Raw genomic sequence first — 18744 nt, forward strand, 5'->3', positions numbered from 1 at the left:
TAGAAACAAAAAATACTTTTGAATAATAGATAATAAGGACAATGGCATGAAGATTTCCGAAAAAAACGTTGTACATAGATTTAAATAAAAACAAAACAAAAATACTACGACAAGCAGAATAGATTCTGGGGAACGGAGGCCTAGTGAAACTTCTGTAGTAGCGTAAACTCAATAAACTGGGAAAAGCTCGATTTAAGAAAAAGCAGATTAGCACCTGTAAGAAATGAACGCCTTTTATCAAACATTAATAAAGGAACATCGCAGCGGTCTCAAGATCAAGAATATCAGAGACCTTTTTGCTATTATTTCATTTAAATTGAGAAAGCTAAAGTTGAGCGTCCCGAGGGAGAGCTTTTTTATGGAAGCAATCACGTTTGGTACAAAAATATTTTAATAAAATACATACATATACTTTTATATATAGTAAATTAAATTAAATTATGTAATGTTTTAAGAATTACAATAATTGAAACAAATTCTTAACGACTTATTCTCGGCAGGGATGGAGACTATTAGGTCTTTAGAAAAAGTCATTCAAATGAAAGCTAAAATAAAACTTGGCAAAAGTAGAAGACCGGAATACTTTATGCCTTTTAGCCTGGAATGGCAAATGTGACTCAGGGAACTCTATAACCGATCAAAAACTAGGAAAAATATAAAAAAGCACAAAAACACTACTAGAAACCGATGGATTCCGGAGAACAGGAACCTGGCGAAGCTTCTGTAGTTGCCAACCCAACACTTAGGGAAAAAGTCAGATGCAAGAGAAAGTAGACAAGCACCGTGAAGAAATGTTTGCATTTAGTTAGCAGATATTAATGGATTTACCAAATCTTGAAGGATGAATATCGCAGCGCTCTCAACATTATTAATGCCAAAGACCTTATTGATGTTATTTCATTTAAATTGAGAAAGCCATAATTGAGGGTCGCGAAGGAGAGCTATTTGAAGGAAGATATCACGGTTTCTACAATAAATAATATTTAAATAAAATACATTCATATTATTTAAAATGAATTACATTTCATTTAATTGTTTTGTTTTTAGAATTACAATTGAAACAAATTCTTGGAGATCTATTTTAGCGGGCATGGAGACAATTAAGCCTTCATTGCTTTGAATAATTGTAGTTATGTTACGATACCTTGATGCAGCTATTTCAGTTCGGACCGAATTAGCAAGAGAATGGCAAACGTGGAAATCTTCAGAGGAGGCCTTTGTCGACAGACAAGCTGCTCCACACAAACTTCTAGTCCAACGTTGGTACAAAAATATTTTAATGAAATAGTTTTATATAATTTAATATTTAGTGCATTTCATTTAATTATGTTTTGTTTCAAGAATTAAAATTGAAACAGATACTAGGAGATCTACTTTCAGCCGGCATGGAGACTACTAAGTCGTCCTTACTCTGGATGATTGTAGTTATGTTACGATACCCTGATGCTGTTGATCCGGTTTGGACTGATTTAGCAAGAGAAAGTAAAACGTGGAAATGTTTAGAGGAGACCTTAGTCCACACACAAGCTGTTCCAAAGAAACTTCCAGTTGCAGATCATTCAAATGCAAGCTTAAATAACAAGCTAAATCAGATGACCGAAATACTTCATACACCATAGCAGAACTATTGATGACTGGGACAAATATATAACAGCACGAAAACACTACGAGAAGCGGAATAAATTCCAGAGAACGGGGGCCTGGTGAAACTTCTGTAGTAGCGTAACATTAACAAACTGATAAATGCTCAGATTTAAGAAAAAAAAAGCAACGATAGATAATGTTCGCCTTATACTAATCATTAATAAATGAACACAGAAGCGCTCTTGACATCAACAATGGCAGAGACTTTATTACTATTATTTCATTTAAACTAAGAAAGCTAAAGTTTGTAAGACATCACGGTTGGTACAAAAATATTTTAATAAAATACATTCACATACTATATAGTATATTGTTTATTTCATTTAATTGTGTTTCGGGCTAAGAATTGCAATAATTGTAACAAATTCTTAGAGACCTATTTTCTGCTGGAATGGAGACCATTAATTTATTTATTTATTTATACTTTAATAAAACGGCGTAAGCCAATTACAATATTAAAGTAAGAATTAATTACAAACTAGACATATTACACAAATAATAGTTAATAAATACAAAGTTTACTGTAAATAACTAACAATTAATTAACATCCAAATACCGTTCATCCATTCCTCTCACAAAAACGCAAGCACTCTGTTAAAATCGTCTGCCATCCATCCGCAAATAAATCACAAGCATGGTTGGCTTCGAGAAGAGCGTTGAGAGCAGAGAGAGACCTCGGTATAGGTGAGTTGGTGCGAGCCACAGTACGATATGTCATACTTGAGAACAATCTATGCTTGCGCCTCGAACAGTAATTGTCCGGTACAAAGATTCTTATTACGGTATTAAGTCTTCATTACTCTGGATGATAGTAGTTATGTTAAGATACCCTGATGCTGCTGATCCGGTGTGGACCCATTAATCAAGAGACAGGAAAACGTGGAAATCTGTAGAGGAGGCCTTTTCCAACAGACAAGCTGTTCCACACAAACTTGTAGTTGCCAATCATTCAAATGCAAGCTAAAATAACTGGCAAAGGCAGATGACCAGAAAACTTTATGCCATTCGGCGTGGGGAGGCGAATGCGACTCAACGAACTCTATAACCGAGCAATAAATACCAGAACTATTGAGGACTGAGAACAAAATAAAACAGCACATAAAACACTACGAGAAACCGATAGATTCCGGATAACAGGAACCTGGCGAAACTTCTGTAGTAGCGTTAACCCAACACTCAGGGAAAAAGTCAGATGCAAAAGAAAGTAGACAAGCACCGTGAAGAAATGTTTGCATTTTACCAAATCTTGAAGGATGAATATCGCAGCGCTCTCAACATTATTAATGCCAGAGACCTTATTGATGTTATTTCATTTAAATTGAGAAAGCCATAGTTGAGGGTCGCGAAGGAGAGCTATTTGAAGGAAGATATCACGGTTTGTACAATAAATAATATTTAAATAAAATACATTCATATTATTTAAAATTTAGTACATTTCATTTAATTGTTTTGTTTTTAAAATTACAATTGCAACAAATTATTGGAGATCTATTTTAGCCGGCATGGAGACAATTAAGCCTTCATTACTTTGAATAATTGTAGTTATGTTACGATACCCTGATGCAGCTGATCCGGTTCGGACCGAATTAGCAAGAGAATGGAAAACGTGGAAATCTTCAGAGGAGGCCTTTGTCGACAGACAAGCTGCTCCACACAAACTTCTAGTTCAGCGTTGGTACAAAAATATCTTAATGAAATAGGTTCATATAATTTAATATTTAGTGCATTTCATTAAATTATGTTTTGTATAAAGAATTAAAATTGAAACAGATACTGGGAGATCTATTTTCAGCCGGCATGGAGACTATTAAGTCGTCATTACTTTAGATGATTGTAGTTAGTTGCGGTTGAACTTCTGTAGTAGCGTAAATTCAACTAACCAAGCCGTAAGAATAAAAGAAAATCCTGTCAAAAGGAGACCTCAACTTTTTGGGATCCCTTAAAAAAGAATACTGCAATTATAATATAAGTACAGCCTAAGAAACCAGCAAAATGTTATGAAAAAAACCATTCCCCGGATGTCAAAAGACGTCAGACTCCGGGTGGTTAAATAAGCACTATTATAGCACACCAATAAAACCCAGGAATGGAAAGTAGATAAAAGATTGCAGAGTCATCACGATGGGGATGCTCTACCATCACTGGAGGGAACCGTAGGACTACGATAGCACCTCAGCCATTCCAAGTAAAGTTCGTTCCACGAAGTCGACCAGACCCTGCCATACGTTAGAAAGTATCGTTTTCATTGTGAACGAGTTATGATGATGTTTATGTTAAAAAGTGAATTGGAAACAACATGTTTGTCTGTCATGTACTAGTATCAACCCTATATACTAGGAGAATCCTTCATTTATTTGGATATTTTAATGTATATTATGCTTTTTTCAAACCCATTACAATCTCCCTTACTTTAGTTACTTGCTTCGATAACATTTTCTGTAAAAAAATAAATTTTTTACTTTGTGAACTTATAGTGAACAGAAAATCGAGCTCCATTGTATTATTCTAGAAACAAAAAATACTTTTGAATAATAGATACTAAGGACAATGGCATGAAGATTTCCGAAAAAAACGTTGTACATAGATTTAAATAAAAACAAAACAAAAATACTACGACAAGCAGAATAGATTCTGGGGAACGGAGGCCTAGTGAAACTTCTGTAGTAGCGTAACCTCAATAAACTGGGAAAAGCTCAGATGTAAGAAAAAGCAGATTAGCACCTGTAAGAAATGTACGCCTTTTATCAAACATTAATAAAGGAACATCGCAGCGCTCTCAAGATCAAGAATATCAGAGACCTTTTTGCTATTATTTCATTTAAATTGAGAAAGCTAAAGTTGAGCATCCCGAGGGAGAGCAAAATACATTCATATACTTTTATATATAGTAAATTAAATTAAATTATGTTTTGTTTTAAGAATTACAATAATTGAAACAAATTCTTAATGACTTATTCTCGGCAGGAATGGAGACTATTAAGTCTTTAGAAAAAGTCATTCAAATGAAAGCTAAAATAAAACTTGGCAAAAGTAGACGACCGGAATACTTTATGCCTTTTAGCCTGGAATGGCAAATGTGACTCAGGGAACTCTATAACCGATCAAAAACTAGGAAAAATATAAAAAAGCACAAAAACACTACTAGAAACCGATGGATTCCGGAGAACAGGAACCTGGCGAAGCTTCTGTAGTTGCGTTAACCCAACACTTAGAGAAAAAGTCAGATGCAAGAGAAAGTAGACAAGCACCGTGAAGAAAAGTTTGCATTTAGTTAGCAGATATTAATGGATGAACATCGCAGACCTGTCGAAATCAACAATGCCAGAGACTATGGTAGAGCTACTATTTCATTTAAATTGAGAAAGCTAAAAATCCCGAGGGTCCCAAGAGAGAGCTATTTGAAGGAAGGGATCATGGTTGGTACAAAAATATTTCAATAAAATACATTCATATACTTTACTATATAGTAAATTTCATTGAATTTTGTTATGTTCTAAGAATTACAAAAATTAAATCAAATACGTAACGCCTTACTATGCGCCTGAATGGAGACTATTAAGTCTTAAGGAAAGTAATTCAAATGAAACCTAAAATAATAGTTGGCAAAAGTAGACGACTGGAATACTTTATGCCTTTCAGCCTGGAAAGGCAAATGTGACTCAGCGAACTCAATAACCGATTAAAAACTGCCAGCACTATTGAAGACTGGGAAAATATAAAAAAGTACAAAAACACTACTAGAACCCCATAGATTCCGGATAACAGGAATCTGGCGAAACTTCTGTAGTAGCGTAAACCCAACACTCAGGGAAAAAGTCAGATGCAAGAGAAAGTAGACAGGCACCATGGAGATATGTCTGCATTTTACCAAATCTTGAAGGATGAATATCGCAGCGCTCTCAACATTATTAATGCCAGAGACCTTATTGATGTTATTTCATTTAAATTGAGAAAGCCATAATTGAGGGTCGCGAAGGAGAGCTATTTGAAGGAAGATATCACGGTTTCTACAATAAATAATATTTAAATAAAATACATTCATATTATTTAAAATGAATTACATTTCATTTAATTGTTTTGTTTTTAGAATTACAATTGAAACAAATTCTTGGAGATCTATTTTAGCGGGCATGGAGACAATTAAGCCTTCATTGCTTTGAATAATTGTAGTTATGTTACGATACCTTGATGCAGCTATTTCAGTTCGGACCGAATTAGCAAGAGAATGGCAAACGTGGAAATCTTCAGAGGAGGCCTTTGTCGACAGACAAGCTGCTCCACACAAACTTCTAGTCCAACGTTGGTACAAAAATATTTTAATGAAATAGTTTTATATAATTTAATATTTAGTGCATTTCATTTAATTATGTTTTGTTTCAAGAATTAAAATTGAAACAGATACTAGGAGATCTACTTTCAGCCGGCATGGAGACTACTAAGTCGTCCTTACTCTGGATGATTGTAGTTATGTTACGATACCCTGATGCTGTTGATCCGGTTTGGACTGATTTAGCAAGAGAAAGTAAAACGTGGAAATGTTTAGAGGAGACCTTAGTCCACACACAAGCTGTTCCAAAGAAACTTCCAGTTGCAGATCATTCAAATGCAAGCTTAAATAACAAGCTAAATCAGATGACCGAAATACTTCATACACCATAGCAGAACTATTGATGACTGGGACAAATATATAACAGCACGAAAACACTACGAGAAGCGGAATAAATTCCAGAGAACGGGGGCCTGGTGAAACTTCTGTAGTAGCGTAACATTAACAAACTGATATGCTCAGATTTAAGAAAAAAAAAGCAACGATAGATAATGTTCGCCTTATACCAATCATTAATAAATGAACACAGAAGCGCGCTTGACATCAACAATGGCAGAGACTTTATAACTATTGTTTCATTTAAACTAAGAAAGCTAAAGTTTGTAAGAGATCACGGTTGGTACAAAAATATTTTAATAAAATACATTCATATACTGTATAATATATTGTTTATTTCATTTAATTGTGGTTCGGGCTAAGAATTGCAATAATTGAAACAAATTCTTAGAGACCTATTTTCTGCTGGAATGGAGACCATTAAGGCTTCATTACTCTGGATGATAGTAGTTATGTTAAGATACCCTGATGCTGCTGATCCGGTGTGGACCCATTAATCAAGAGACAGGAAAACGTGGAAATCTGTAGAGGAGGCCTTTTCCAACAGACAGGCTGTTCCACACAAACTTGTAGTTGCCGATCATTCAAATGCAAGCTAAAATAACTGGCAAAGGCAGATGACCAGAATACTTTATGCAATTCGGCGTGGGGAGGCGAATGCGACTCAACGAACTCTATAACCGAGCAATAAATACCAGAACTATTGAGAACTGGGAAAAAAATAAAACAGCACAAAAACACTACGAGAAACCGATAGATTCCGGAGAACAGGAACCTGGCAAAATTTCTGTAGTAGCGTAAATCCAACACTCAGGGAAAACGTCAGATGAAAGAGAAAGTAGACAAGCACCATGAAGAAATGTCTGCATTTTACCAAATCTTGAAGGATGAATATCGCAGCGCTCTCAACATTATTAATGCCAGAGACCTTATTGATGTTATTTCATTTAAAATGAGAAAGCCATAGTTGAGGGTCGCGAAGGAGAGCTATTTGAAGGAAGATATCACGGTTTGTACAATAAATAATATTTAAATAAAAATACATATAAAAATACAATTGCAACAAATTCTTGGAGATCTATTTTAGCCGGCATGGAGACAATTAAGCCTTCATTACTTTGAATAATTGTAGTTATGTTACGATACCCTGATGCAGCTGATCCGGTTCGGACCGAATTAGCAAGAGAATGGAAAACGTGGAAATCTTCAGAGGAGGCCTTTGTCGACAGGCAAGCTGCTCCACACAAACTTCTAGTTCAGCGTTGGTACAAAAATATGTTAATGAAATAGGTTCATATAATTTAATATTTAGTCGTAGTATTGTAAATATTGTTGTAAGATTTGTTTTGATTAAATATATATTTTCTTTAAAGTTGATGATATTTAGTGCATATCATTTCATTATGTTTTGTATAAAGAATTAAAATTGAAACAGATACTGGGAGATCTACTTTCATGCCGGCATGGAGACTATTAAGTCATCATTACTTTGGATGATTGTAGTTATGTTACGATACCCTGATGCTGTTGATCCGGTTTGGACTGATTTATCAAGAGAAAGTAAAACGTGGAAATGTTTAGACGAGGCCTTAGTTCACAGACAAGCTTTTCCAAACAAACTTCCAGTTGCAGATCATTCAAATGCAAGCTTAAATAACTAGCAATATCAGATGACCGAAATACTTCATACAACATACCAGAACTATTGACGACTGGGACAAATATAAAACAGCGCAAAAACACTACGAGAAGCGCAATAAATTCCAGAGAACGGGAGCTTGGTGAAACTTCTGTAGTAGCATAAGATCAAAAAACTTCCTCGTACCACGAAGCTGTGGAATGAGCTTCCTTGTGCGGTGTTTCCGGGACGATACGACATGGGTACCTTCAAGAAAAGCGCGTACACCTTCCTTATAGGCCGGCAACGCTCTTGTGTTTCCTCTGGTGTTGCAGGAGAGTGTGGGCGGCGGTGATCACTTAACACCAGTTGACCCGTACGCTTGTTTGTCCTCCTATTCCATAAAAAAATAAATAAATAACCACGAAAAAATAAAACAAACTAACCACGAAAGAAAATGTTCGCCTTTTACCAATCATTAATAAATGAACACAGAAGCGCTCTTGACATCCAAAATGGCAGAGACTTTATTACTATTATTTCATTTAAATTAAGAAAGCTAAAGTTTGGAAGAGAAGAGGCCTTCTAAAATAACTGGCAAAGGCAGATGACCAGAATACTTTATGCCATTCGGCGTGGGTAGGCGAATGCGACTCAGCGAACTCTATAACCGAGCAAGAAATACCAGAACTATTAAGAACTGGGAAAAATATAAAACAGCATAAAAACACTACGAGAAACGGAATATATTCCAGAGAACGGAGGCCTGGTGAAGCTTCTGTAGTAGGGTAACATCCAACATACTGAGATAAGCTCAGATGTAAGAAAAAGTAGATAAGAACCGATTAGAAATATTCGCTTTTTATTAAACATTAATAGAGGCACACCGCAGTGCTCTGGAAATCAAGAATGCCAGAGACCATTTCGCTATTATTTGATTTAAATTGAGAAAGCTAAAGTTGAGGGTCCCGAGGGAGAGCTTTTTTATGGAAGAGATCACGGTTGGTACAAAAATATTTTAATAAAATACCATTACATACTTTACTAAATAGTTAACATCATTTAAGTATGTTATGTTCTAAGAATTACAATAATTAAATAAAATTCGTAGCGACTTGTTTTCCGCAGGTATGGAGACTATTAAGTCTAAAGAAAAAGTAGAACAGCACCATGAAGAAATGTCTGCATTTTACCAAATCTTGAAGGATGAATATCGCAGCGCTCTCAACATTATTAATGCCAGAGACCTTATTGATGTTATTTCATTTAAATTGAGAAAGCCATAGTTGAGGGTCGCTAAGGAGAGCTATTTGAAGGAATATATCACGGTTTGTACATTAAATAATATTTAAATAAAATATATCGATATTTCATTTAATTGTTTCGTTTGAAGAATTGAAATTGAAACAAATTCTTGGAGATCTATTTTAGCCGGCATGAAATTAGTAACGACTTGTTTTCAGCCGGCATGGAGACTATTAAGTCATCATTACTTTGGATGATTGTAGTTAGTGGTGGTTGAACTTCTGTAGTAGCGTAAATTCAATTAACCAAGCCGTAGGAATAAAAGAAAATCCTGTCAAAAGGAGACCTCAACTTGTTAGGATCCCTTAAAAAAGAAGACGTGATAATACTATATATAAGAAAATGTTATGAATAAAACCACTCCCCGGATGTCAAAAGATGTCAGCCACCGGGTGGTTAAATAAGCACTATTATGGCACACCACGAAAACCCCGGAATGGAAAGTAGATAAAAGATTGCAGATTCATCACGATGGGAATGCTCTACCTACACTGGAGGGAACCGTAGGACTACGATAGCACCTCAGCCGTTCCAAGTAAAGTTCGTTCCACGCAGTCAACCAACCCCTGCCATACGTTAGAAAGTATCGTTTTCATTGTGAACGAGTTACGGTGATGTGTATGTTAAAAAGTGAATTGGAAAAAACATTTTGTCTGTCATGTACTAGTATCAACACTATATACTAGTAGAATCCTTAATTTATTTAGATATATTAATGTATATTATGCTTTCTTCGAACCTTTACATTACAATACAATTACAATCTCCCCTACTTCAGATACTTGGTTCGACAACATTTTCTGTAAAAAAATCAATTTTTAACTTTGTGAACTTGTAGTGGACAGAAAATCGAGGTCCATTGTATTAATCTAGAAACAAAAAATACTTTTGGATAATATATAATAAGGACAATCGCATGTCCTACTGGTGACTAGGCATATTATACATTACTTTAGGTTTATGATTTACATAATTCAATATAAGTTACATGTTAAAATGTATATTTTAAATATCACTATTTTAGTATGAACTATGAAAGAGTATTATTTCTAAACAATTTGTTATGTTTTTAAAGTGATAACCCTCACTTCCGGGATTAATAAACAAATAAGTTTTGAAATAAAAAAAAATACTTTTTTAAGTACATGCCGGTTGTCACTTTAAGATTAAGACACTACTGTACATACCGGAATGGATGGAAATCTGATATGGCCACCACGTGTAGTTAGCATTCAAACAATATGGACATCGGTTCTTTGAATATCAAAACACGATTGTGGAATCTATTTTGAAATATATATGGGCCCTGCAAAAGATTATAAAATTAAAATAAAGCACATATTGTTTAGAAATTGAGATCAATATTGAAAACTCCGGTCGTGCGTCGCGATAGCTGATACATACCTGTTTTCAGATTTCCAAAAAATCCATAGATGAGGAATAGTGGAGCGACTAGGAGGCAAAGCTGGTTTCCTGCAAAAACGAATTTGCTCAGGTCACTTCGAAAACGAACAAGTTTAAAAAAGACCGAGAAAAACATTTTATGTAGTTTACGTAAATGTTTATATTGGCATAAGTTCTTTTTGTTTGTGGTGTTTATTGTTTAAATAAAAAGTATTTAATACCATTATTACATTACTGTACAATAAGAAATGGTATGACGTGGATTGCTAAGATGCATCGAATCATCAAATATGAAAAATTTCGTTTTTGGAACGAAAAAATGAAAATACTGCACACATACCGGTAAAAAAAGGTAATACTTAGAAGTAGGGTAAAAATATCTCGTTTAGTAATTCCAAAAAACGTACATAAAATATAACTAGTGAAATCAAAATACAGACACTTTAAAAGAATATATTATTTTATTTTTAATAAACAATTAACATATAATAGTTCAAATTGTTTACTTGCAATACAAAATAATAATGCAATATTACTAATATTATTAAAACACCTTAATAAATATAGGTTTAGTGTTTTATGATTCATCACAATTTAAAACCGTCAACAAGTAAATTGATGAAGAGCTATATCATAACTTTATTTTTATCGATATTCAATGCAACACCAATCAAAAATTACATGCGACCTGCGATCTTATGTACGCATATTATGTTGATTTACACGTATAAGGTTAATTTTTCTTTAAAGAGCTAGACTGATTGACATCTGGTGTAAAGCACAGCACGCTAGGAATGTTTAGAACTGCATCGAATCAAATACAATCCTTATTTACTTATGTGAAACCTCTTTTCAGACTTATTTGAATTCTCGATTTTGTTTCGGCACTAATTGGCTCAGCCAAATAGATGTCCTAATTCAAAATGTGTATTATGAGAGATAGATAGATTTCGTCTACTAGGCTCCGTGAAATTGCTAAATCTTTTAAAGTGGATTGTGTTATATTTTATAATAAAATCCCAAATGTTATTAAAATGTTCTTAATTTTGTTAATGTATATTGTTATACTCATTTGTATGCTATTGTAACTTTTGTTCTTCATCCTGACTTGCACTAAATAACTTATAAAGTTTTGCAGAGAATAAAGATTTTTTTGACTTTGATAACGTTTAAATGTGTGAAATTCGGTAAGCTGGTTTTTCATGTATTCATAACGCAACACTAACCCTACTATTTTTACTGTGTTCTACACAAGACCGTTATTGGGCAAATCGTAATTAATATTCACATCCTACAAGTTATCAAACACATCAAATTATTGTTAAAACATTCTTGTAACGTCAGAGTCTATGTCAACAATATATTATACTAGCTGACCCGACAGACGTTGTTCTGTAGATGGCAAAAAAAATACTGTTATATAGGAATTTGCCAATAATATTTCAAAATATCAAGAATTGTTTTGTAAAAAATTCTCCCTGTTGTTATAATGAAATTGTTTCACAGCGGAACTGTCAAACCGTGCGTCACTAAATTCTCTCATATAAAATATGTCCATACAAAACAAATATTGAAAATAAAAATAATTACGGGCCCCAAATCGAAATAAAAACTATCCTATTTCTCAAGTTGGACCAAACTGCACTCCATGAAGAAATCCCATTAAAATCCATTCATTAGTTTAGTGAGTCCATCGCGGACAAACAACGTGTCACGTAATTTATATATTTTAAGATTATATTACTTGCACTATTACATATTCTTTGATTATTCTATTATATGTAGAGCCGGTTCTCTCCTTCGGTTATACTGCAAAAACTACCGATCGGAATAATGCTTGTTAGGATAAGTTTACGTATATGATATGTTGGTGATTACTTGTCCGGAACATAAATTTTTTTTACTAAAAAATAGCTATACACTCGCAATACAAATAATTCAGTCAATGACATCTCATAACTTATGACTAGTTAGGTATTCATACAATGAGCAGGCGTGGGGTACTAAGTAATAAGTATAATTAAAACAACGTTTGCCGGGCCAGCTCTTGTTTGGTATCAAAAAATTTAAAATAACTTTTATGAAACTTTGTAAATTAAATAACATTTTATGATTTATAAAATATATGAACAAAAGCAAAAATCTACTTATAAGTAGGTATTTTTTGGTGCCTACGTGCAAAAATACTATGAAAAGTGCAGAAGATAAAGTATTTTTTCTAAGAAGAGACTCAACTATACGAACAAAGTGGCGCAAATGAATGATAAGAGATGAAGTATTTCCAACAACTTATTTATATTACTGTGAAGGCTATTTTGAAGTGAGTTTATGAATATGTTATTTCTTTTATAATTAAGTTTATAATTGAACTTCGATATGACATGCACGGTAGGTTTGTTTCCGAGTCATGGATGTTTAAATGTATTTATGTATGTTTATATGAATTTATGTATGTTTAAGTAAGTATATTGTATTAAATATATCATTGTCTTGTAACCCATAACACAGGCTATATATGCTTAACTTGGGGCAAGATAATTTGTGTAAAAAGTGTGTCAATATTATTATTATTATGATTATCAATGTTGAGGTATATCATAACTATAATTCTCGATGAGATCGTTTAAAAAAGAAAAGAACAATGGATATAGTAATTCCAATTAAATTATATTTTCTGCAATTATAGATTATGTTTAATTTTACAAATTAATATGTAAAAATGTGAATTGAAAAAATTAAAAATAAAACTAATTATCTCATAAATACCTTGAAGCATTCACTCTTTTAAAATCAGTAGAAATAAAATCAGGATTTGAAACAATGAAAACGCGTACTTTGACGTCACACTGTGCTTCAATCAATAGTATTGGGTCTCGATATTTTCTATTTAGAGCGTATTGATTGTATTTTCGTTTATTTATTGATCAGCAAAAAATTAATTAGAAAAACAATTTTACTAAATATGGTGATTACTTATTCGGAACCTTTACTTTTAGACTATCAAAGTACCTATATATTCACAATACAAATAATTTAGTCAATGACATTTCGTTGCATATGACTGCATATGATTCAAGCAATGCGCGGGCGCGGGTACCTAATTTAAGTAAAAAAATATTTTGCCGGGCCAGCACTTGTCTTCTTTAAACAATACAAATAATTTAAGTTTTCTTTAGTGTTAAGTCCGCCAATATTTGTTTTTAAGCAATTCGACACGTGTTTCGTCTCTCCACGAGGCATCCTCAGGACGTGTTGTCTCGCCAAAATCTGGCACGAGTCTCGTGTCGTAACATGCGTCGAATTGTTTAAAAAAAAACAAATATTGGCGGAACTAACAATAAAGAAAACTTAAATCATTTGTATAATTATGGATTTACGCAAAGTAACGCCTACTTCAATAAATTTTCTATAAACAAATTTGTAACTATACTGGTGAAACTTAGTAAATTTAATTACATTTTGTGATTTCTAAAAAAAAAATTTTGGCAAAAACCTACTAATAAGTATAGTTTGGTGAATATGTGCAAAAATACTTCGATAAGTGCACCAGATAAAGTATTTTTTATAGTTTTGTAAAACGTTGGATACAGTAGTTTCAATTAAATTCTATTTTCTGCATTTATAGATTATGTTTAGTTTTACAAATTAATCTGAAAAAATTAAATGAATTATCACATAATTACATTGACTTAAAATTACACTCTTTTAAAATCAGCAGAAATAAAATTTAGGTTTGAAACAATAAAAACACTTCATCAAATAACAACACAAATTCATCTATTTTTGTAAATTTATCTAATCGCAATCGCGCTCAATTTTTTCTTTCAGTCATTGTTAATAATAATTACACAGGATATTTCACAATAAAAAGGCAACATAAAATTTAAGCTATTACTAACCACCGAAAATAATGTCTAGGAACTATCCCAGTGATTATGTTTAAATACACTTTGGCGTCTCTTAATTTTATAAGAAAAAAACTATTAAAGATATTATGAATAATGATAAAGATATAAAAATTACTATTCGAATGGGGTACTTAATATAATTAAAACATTGTTTGCCAGGCCAGCACTTGTGTTGTATAAAAAATATTGTAACTAATGAAACTTAGTATATTTAATTACATTTTGTGATTTATAAAATAATTGACCAAAGTAAAGACCTACTTGTAAGTATCCTCTGGTGCCTATGCACTAAACTACTTCGAAAAGTGCGTCAGATAAAATATTTTTTCTAGATTCAAGAGACTCAACTATCCGAACAAAGTGGTGTAAATGAATGAGAAGAGATGAAGTATCTTCAACAACTTGCTTATATTGATTTGGAGATCATTTTGAAGTGAGTTTAATGAATACGTTATTTCTTTTATAATAGAGGATAATTATTAAGTTTACAATTTTAATGTTTTTTACTATAAAAATATAACAGAACCTTAATATTGATTTATTTAATGATAATAAGGGACGAGACGAGCAGGACTCTTATCCAAACCTTCTTATCATTCAAATATTTTTTCCATAACTTTTCATTCAACTTGTTCCAGTAGGTTTTCAGGAAGCATATTACACAATTTGACATAATTAACGATACGAAACTTGTAAAGATGATACTTATCAAGTATCTTAAAATTAATCAGAAATATTATTTACCAATGTTCTGCGCGGCATCACAATTGCAGTCGTGTTAAGTCTCGTTAGTCCAGTAATTTCATCAGCAACGAGCAGCAATTTCATTCCTATTACTATAATGAAAATGTATTATGCAGAATGTATGCAGTATTTGCGATAAAAAAAATTAGGCAGCTGACAGATGTTGAAACGGCTAGACTTGTATATTTCAGCTACTTTCATAGTGTCATGTCTTACGGAATTATATTGTGGGGTAGGGCTGCAGATATTGAAAACATATTTGTGCTGTAGAAAAGAGCAATTCGAGCAGTCTATAAAATGCGTTCAAGGGATTCATTGAGAGAAAAGTTTACTGAAATAAATATTATGACAGTACACTGCCAGTACATATACGAGAACCTCCTATACGCCCATAAAAATATTAGCCAATTTAAAAAGAATAGTGATGTACACAGTGTCAATACTCGAAACAAACATAAACTCGCAATTCCATCTACTAGGCTCCGTAAAATTGCAAAATCTTTTAAAGTGGATTGTGTTGTATTTTAAAATAAACTCCCAAATGAAATTAAAATGTTACCTATTAAAAAATTTAAATGTATCGTAAGAAATAAATTAACATCTAAGGCCTATTATAGCGTGAAAGATTATTTGAATGATAAAGATAGTTGGAATTCTAAATTTTGTTAATGAACATTGTTATACTCATTTGAATGCTATTGTAACTTTTGTACTTCATCCTGACTTGCACTAAATAACTTATAAAGTTTTACAGTGAATAAAGATTTTTTGACTTTGACTTTGACTATATAATAAAATGTTATTTAAACATATTCGCGGCTAAAGATTCAAACCTAGCTATGGGTAGCATAATTGTTAATAAGGTCTGCATAAGAGGTCTTTTAAATTACTTCTTTACTAAGTTATTTTATAGTTTTAAGTTTTTGAAGTCGGTTTTTTTAAATGTAGTTTTTTTACGTTTTCACTTTTTAGTGTCTGTAATAAAATTCTGTAAACTACAGTAGGATTTTTCTAAATTATAATAGGTAAATTATAACATATCGTTGCTTTAAATAACCATTCTTTAAAGTAGCTATGGGTAGGCTCACGAAAGGTGCCGCGCGCCTAAATAAACAATATAGATCGATAAACAGTATTGACTAAGAAAAAATGCGGTTCGAAACTCTATTTTTCGTTGTTGTCAGACAATGAAATGAAAAAGAACGTTTGTTAGCTATGAATGGCAGGTAGCCTTAGACCCACGGGGGACACGGGTTAATAATAATATATAAGAAACCTACATAAACTCCTAAAAAGCCTAATACATCGTCCATGTAAACAAAAATGTTCATAAAATGAAAACTACTGGGCCAATCTATGTTAAATTTTTATGGGACCAAGTGGCAACGATTCCGCATCAAAAAAAGAATTACGTAAATCGGATCAAAAAATCAGCTTAATCTTAATAGCTAAGTCATAAAAAATGCACCAATTAAATTGAGCACATCCTCCTTTTTAAAATCGGTTAAAAAATAACAAAACCTATTTACAACCGATTGAGGAGCTTTTAATAACTACCAAGCGAGAAAAATTTACAAAATTCTTTAAGCTATTTCCAAAGCCTGAACATAATAAATAATCAATATGGTGAAAAACTTCTACTGATCTTTTTATATGTTTTTTTGGAACGTATCTACTATTATAGATCCATATAAATTACCATTCCATATTCACGGTTTCTGTATTCGCGGCATATTTTTTTGCAACATAAATAGAGCTCTAACTGTATTTAAAAAATAAATAGAAAAAAAATAACATTCAATTCACATCTATTAGCCGTGAGATTTTTTGAATAACGGCTATTTCAATGAAAATGATTATAAAATATGCTCTAAATGTATCATTAAAAATAGCAACTTACTGCATTAAATTAGCCGTTAGGTACTTTGAATAACGGCTATTTCAATGAAAATGTTTATAAAATATACTCTAAATGTATTATTTAAATAGCAACTTACTGCTCTTTGTGTTCACGACCGTCCTGCTCGGCGTTCTGGTATGAATGCAGACTAAACCTCCGAATCTCCGGTCTTAACTCTTAACTGGCAAACCAAGGTTACTATATTACTGCAACGAAATTGCATTAGTATATCCATCCCTTACTATCACGTGCCTCCATGTATCTATGCTTCCTTGTTGACAATTTGAGAGAATCTTAAGTTTTTATTTATTTTACCACATTTGGCTCGATATCTTTCTTTTTATTGTTAATTAGCTGCCTCGTCTTGTGTTCGTTGCCATATTTTATATATGAGCTCATCAATAATTTTTTCAGCATTATCTTCATCAACTTTATAATAATACACTGAATTCATTAATGCAGTAATTATCTTAGGGATCTCTATTGTTTTGTTATTTAAAAATAGCCATATTTAACGCTAAATTAATTATTTTTTGATCTATAATAATCTTAATATATCTGTGTTACTAAATGAAAAATATTTTATAGACTTTTTTTTATATTTTATTGTCAAGCATTCTACAGTGTCTTAATTTGTGTAAATCTATATATATACATATATACATATATTTAACATATATATATTTAAATATATATAGAGATTTCCACGTATATACTCACTCATCACGATATCTCTGGAACCATTGGAGCTAAAGACTTGAAATTTGGTAGGAATACTCTTTTCACCGAGTAGAGGTCAGCTAAGCACGGATTTTCCAAAATTCCATCCGCAAGAGTTTTTATGAACAGAATAACGTCTGTTAGGTCAGCTAGTCATTACTAAAGTAGGAGAATAACTCCCAATTCTGATTACAAAATGTAAGTGTTAAACAAACAAAAATTTTACTAATTAATAATGATCAATTTTTTCTTTAATACATAAGTTTTAATAACGTAACTAGAATGAAAATCATATTATATTGATAAAGTTCAAAACATTAATTTAATTATGTAAGAAAATATTATTATATTATATACTAGCTGACCCAGCAAACGTTGTATTGCCGATATCAAAATCGTGATACAAAAGTAACTGTTGATCGTAGATAGGTGAAAATTGGAAGTTGTGTGTATTTTTTAATGCTGACTCATAATCAAACAAATTAAAAAAAATCAAAAAATTTAAAAAAGATGGCGTGGACCACCCTTAACATTTAGGGGGATAAAAAATAGATGTTGTCCGATTCTCAGACCTACCCAATATGCACTCAAAATTTCATGAGAATCGGTCAAGCCGTTTCGAAGGAGTTTAACTACAAACACCGCGACATGAGAATTTTATATATTAGATATTTCTATTTACACTGAATCAATCTATTTAATCGATATAGACAACTGATTTATAAAGTAAGTATTATAACTATATATTTTTAGTATTCGTGGTAAGATCTTAATTCAGTTATCTTAGTAGCAGACCACAGTTCTTTGAAGCATGTATTGTTTACTTTCTATTCATAC

At 32.3% G+C, this 18744-nt stretch overlaps 1 long non-coding RNA gene across 8 annotated transcripts in view; it reads right to left on the reverse strand.

Moving 5' to 3' along the window:
• The window catches only part of LOC126978833 (uncharacterized), a 30588-nt gene extending 13241 nt beyond the window's left edge, over positions 1-17347 (reverse strand). Inside the window, exons 1-4 of one of the 8 annotated variants that reach the window (XR_007732710.1) lie at positions 17285-17325; positions 15288-15379; positions 10636-10704; positions 10419-10537 (exon numbers count right to left, since the gene is read on the reverse strand). This is a non-coding gene — a long non-coding RNA (uncharacterized LOC126978833). Of the gene's footprint in view, positions 1-882; positions 9967-10418; positions 10538-10635; positions 10705-15287; positions 15380-17284 lie in introns of those variants that run through there. The other 7 variants (XR_007732712.1, XR_007732715.1, XR_007732716.1 and 4 more) reach the window with 7 other exon arrangements.
• Positions 17348-18744: the final 1397 nt, after the last annotated feature.

This window comes from Leptidea sinapis, chromosome Z, assembly GCF_905404315.1.
Source record: "Leptidea sinapis chromosome Z, ilLepSina1.1, whole genome shotgun sequence".
Classification (NCBI taxonomy): domain Eukaryota; kingdom Metazoa; phylum Arthropoda; class Insecta; order Lepidoptera; family Pieridae; genus Leptidea; species Leptidea sinapis.